The sequence below is a fragment of the Petaurus breviceps genome, unplaced genomic scaffold, assembly GCF_028583685.1.
Source record: "Petaurus breviceps papuanus isolate PSGF00001 unplaced genomic scaffold, PetGlider_PUasm1.0 90881, whole genome shotgun sequence".
In the NCBI taxonomy this organism is placed as follows: domain Eukaryota; kingdom Metazoa; phylum Chordata; class Mammalia; order Diprotodontia; family Petauridae; genus Petaurus; species Petaurus breviceps.
In genome coordinates this window covers 16,092,078-16,097,224 of record NW_027187369.1, presented here as the reverse complement: position 1 = coordinate 16,097,224, position 5,147 = coordinate 16,092,078, and positions in this window count along the sequence as shown.

The following is a 5,147-nucleotide window of genomic DNA, read 5'->3' as shown; positions in this document are numbered from 1 at the left end:
CGGCCGCCCCCTGGGCCGCCGCCCAGACCGCCACCACCCCGGCCGCCCCCTCGGCCGCCCCCTGGGCCGCCGCCCAGACCGCCACCACCCCGGCCGCCCCCTCGGCCGCCCCCTGGGCCGCCGCCCAGACCGCCACCACCCCGGCCGCCCCCTCGGCCGCCCCCTGGGCCGCCGCCCAGACCGCCACCACCCCGGCCGCCGCCCAGACCGCCACCGCCCCGGCCGCCCCCTCGGCCGCCGCCGCCCCGGCCGCCGCCACCGCAGCCGCCGCCGGGCCAGCTCCTCCAAGCCCAGCCTCAGCAGCCCCCGCAGATTCCCTACCAACCTCTGCATTCCCAGAATGGCTGGGCCGACCCCAGCGCGGTCACCCACCCAGCCCCGGCCTAAACAAGTGGCCACTCAGCCAGACAGGGACAGAACTTATCTTTGCCTTCCCCACTCCCCTCATTCCCTTTGCCTTTCACCCCACCAGAGTCCATCCTGCCCTCCCTGTCCTAGTCTGCCTCTGTCTTCCTTGCCCTCCCCATCCCCATTTGGTAGTGATGCCCACATGCAACCAGAGATGCATTTCTATGTTACTTAAAAAAAAAAAAAAACATCCTCCACAATCTCATTCAAATAATTTTGTTATCTCTGGTGCAGCAGACTAAAGACTAAAAACACCTCTCTCTGCCTCTTTCCTCTTTTTTTGCGTCATTATTTTTTTTAATCGTACTTTGTATTTTAGTTCAAAATGGAAACTTCCTTTGTCAAGCTTGTTGACAGGCCAAATGAACTGATGGTTCCACAGTTGTGGCTTCCAATGATGCATAAAATTGCCTAGATAATATGCCAGAAAAAGTTGATATCAAGGAATTACTCTTTTAAAAAAATTAAGATATATTTTGTGTTCCATAAGGTTAGCAATGCTTGCTACAAGTCTTGAAAAAGAAGAAAAGATACTCAGAGTTTAATAGTACAGTCTTAGGAGTTCATTTAAAAAAAAAATGTATCTCATGGTAGCCATAGAAACAAGCCTTTAATTATTTATTCCTTACTTTAATTGTGACTATTGTATAAAAACAAATCTTCATATCCAGAAGCATTTGAAGTTTGCAACTCTCCTTTTTTCTAAGACCACAGTTATTTTGGACGTTTGAAACAAAATGTAAACTCAACCAAGCTATAATGAGTCAAATGGTTTCTGATTATACTTTGGTATGTTTTTTGATGACATCAGACAATGCTTTCTTTTCCACTTGCCTTTGAGAAAAAAAGAAAAATCTTAAAATTCAATGGTTTTGTGTAGCCAGAGAAGCAGTGATCAATTTAACTTAGGGAATGTAATTTTGATTACAAAAAAATGCTATTAAACTCCTTAAGGGGTTCTCATTTCCTTTGAGCACACTAGAAGCAAAAACAAAAACAACAACACAAATGTAAAGAAAGTGTTTTAAAGGGGGAAAATTACCATCTAGAACTGGGCATATTACTCCTGATGGTGTCTAACTAGGACAAGATACTTCCTTATTCTAGGAAGCTAGGTCTCTCAGTGCAACCCAAGATGAAATTAGCTTTCCTGTCTGCTATATCACACTATTAATTTATATTGAACCATATGCTTCAGAAGTACATAAAGTAAAATATAATCCCTGGCTTTGAGATTCTTATAATCATGTTAATTATCAATAAACATTTATTAAGTGACTACTATGTGCCTGGCACTATGTTAAGCACTGGGGATACAAAAAGACACAAAAGACAGACCTCAAAGACCTCACAGTCTGATGGAAGAGACAACAAACAAATATATACAAATCAAGCTATTTACAGGATAAATAAGAAATAACAGAGGGAAAGCACTGGAATTAAGAGAGCTTGGGGGAGGCATCTAGAAGTCAGTGAGGTCAGTATTCGAAGTGGAAGAGAGAGAACATTCCAAGCACGGGGACAGCCAGAGCTGAAAGATAAGCGTCTTGTTCATGTAACAGAAAAGAGGTCAATGTCACTGGATTGAAGGAAGTGAGTGAAGTGTAAGAAGATGGGAAAGATAGGAGGTTAGAAAATTAGTGGCTCCACGGTGGGTAGAGTGCCAGGCCTGGAGTCAGGAAGGCTGATCTTCCTGAGTTCAGATGTGATCTCAGACACTTAATAGCTTTATGACTGTGGACAAGTCACTTCACTGTTTGCCTCAGTTTCCTCATCTGTAAAATGAGCTTGGGAAGGAAATGGCAAACCACTCTAGTATCTTTGCCACGAAAACCCCAAATGGGGTCACAAACCATCGGACACGACTGAAACAAATGAACAACAAGGTTATGAAATAAGACATTAGGTATGAAACAGAACATAATTTTAAAGCAATATAAAGTAAGGAGACTGACTCCCCAAACTATAAACAAAAATCAGTGCTAGAAGAATCATAGAACAACAGAGTTGGAAGACTCAGGAATCTCCTCTATGATGCCCCTAACAAGAAATCATAGGACCTTTGCTCAAAAATCTTGGAGGGAGAACAACCTACCTTCCAAAATGGCCCATTCCACTTTTGCACAGCTCTATTAACTGAGCAGGAACTCGCTAACAGGCTTTGGTTTGTTTGGGTTTGGTTTGGTTTGGTTTGAACAAGCAACCAAAACCTGTGTCTTTGCAATTTCCCCCCCCCCCCATTGCATGTAGTTCTGCCCCCTTGGTGCCAGGCATGACTATAATAATAACGTTTAGAGATCATGTTTCTATAGTGCTTTAAGTTTCACAAAGCACTTTACATACATTTTCTCATTTGACCAAGCTGAAATGAATTCATTTAATCCCTCTTCCACATGACAACCCTTCAGAGTAACAATCATAACATTTATTTTCAGAGCAATAACTACTTGCATTTGTATAGTATTTTAAGATTCACAAAATACTACTTACAATAACCCAGGGAGGGAGAGCACAGGAAAATTATAGTGAATAATGTAATTTTGTGCTAGAAGGGACCATAGAAATGAACTAATACAATCACCTTTTACAGTTGAGGAAACTGAGGTCTAGAGAGGGAAGAGACTTTCCTAAGGCCACACATATAGCACAAAATTGTGATTCAAAACTCTATTCTAGGGTTCTTTTCACTACATCATGCTGCCAACTCTTTATGGGTTGGAATGGGTGTGGGTGAAGCCGCCATTACTAAGAAGGCTTCATGGAAGAGATTGTGTCTTGAGCTATTCTCCAGGCACTCTCTGAGAAGAATTCTCTAGCTCCAAAAGTTGCCAGCTCTATGACTATGGGCAAATCACTTTACCTCTGAACCTGTTTTTTTCATTTGAAAAACAGAGCTAATTTATCTCATGGAAGTAAAACATTCTGCAAACCTTCAACAACTAAAGAAACATTTGCTATAAATACACCCTGAACTAGGATATGCCTCTTCATCTTTCCTCATAGCATCTAGAAGAGGATGTAAGGCACCTTCCCTATAGGAATTTGGGGGATGGGAAGGGGAAATGGCCAGAACAGACCAGGGCTACAGTTGCTTTCTGTGCAATGAAATAAAGCCTGTGAGTACAGATTGTCAGACACATCCTTGTCTGATTTCCCAGCTCCATGCTGATCTGTCCCTTCTCCTTTCCAGTCTTTTCATGTGTGTTTACATAGTTTTATATTGCTCACTGTGTAACCTTGAGCAAGTTCCCCATCTGTAAAGAAAGGTTAAATTAGATGATTTCTCAAAGTTCCTTCCAGCTCTTGGGCTCTCTAAACTTAACTTATAGTCAATACTCTAAACTTTTCTGCTTTATGCACAAGTTCTTAGCCTAAGGTCTGATTTTTTTAGTAACTATATTTCAATATAATTGGTTCCTTTTGTAGTCCTATGTATTTTATTTTATGCATTTACAAACATGATTCTAAAAAGGGGTCCAACAATTTCACCAGACTGACAACCGAAGGACTTCATGCCGCAACAAAAGCTATGCAAAGAACCCCTGGTAATGGGCCTCTGGTCTTTGTAGTCACAGACCTATTTCATCAGTGCATTAGAGTAGTGGTGTCTAACTCAAATAGGAATGGGGGCCACTGATTCATACATAAAGATCCCTGTGGGCTGAAGATTGACTTAGTTTTAAAATGTGATATTATCTATATTCTATTTTCTAAATGTTATTAAATATTTCCCAATTACATTTTAATCTGGTTTAGGCAGCACTCAAGAGTGTTGGACCATGTGTTTGATGCCTCTGCACTGGAAGATCCCTCAGAATGTGGGAACGAGAATTAAAAATGTCATTCTTTGAAAAATGAGGTTAATCAGGATCAACATTGGATGAGTGAGATTAGCCATTCACAGAAGAGTCACTTCTCAACTCATGCCCCCCTCCCTTGTAATTTATAAATGTGCTGTTGCTGTGTTAACCTCTAAATCACCAAGGAGCTGAAGCATCCTGGAAAATCCAACCAGGAAGACATTAAACTAAAATAGAAAGTGAATTGTGCTTTACGTGGAATATTTCCAGCACAAGGAAATATCATAACTGAAGGGTAAAGAGGAAGGAGGGGCAGTTGTGATGTCTACATAGAGTATAGAAAAAGGAAATCCAAAAGAATAAATTTATCAGTGTTTATACAGTCCTGTCCTGGGGAGAGAATGCTCTTGTCAAGATATTAGGAGACAGCCTGCTTTCCAGAGCTAAGGCCCAGCAAGCAAGCTATACCCTGAGCTTGGCATAACAATAATCCTTTGCGCTCATTCTCTGACAAAATCCCACATAATTATCGTATTGCTTTGACCAGCACCAGCTGCTCTCTGAGCTCAGACAAGTACCCATGTTCCCTGCTACAAATTAAACTTGTCTCATTGTTGCTGTCACCCCTCATTGTAAGGGCTACAGCTCACTGCACAACCACTAGTACAAGTATTGAGATTTGGCCATGTGATAGTAATGGAATATAAAGATTCCCCTGTATTGGCTTGGTTTTAAAATTGATTGTGTTAAAACCCAGAGCTTGTTAATCCCACCTGTGGGATGGACTTGTTGATGTGAAAAGAAAGTCCTGAACCTGGGAGGAGCTGGTGATGTAGATTTGGAGAGACAAGAGAGAGGTAGAAGAACTTTTTGGAAGCAGCACCCTCGTGGAGGCAGAGAGAGACTGAGAGGATTGAATTGCCCTGGACTTTTGAGACC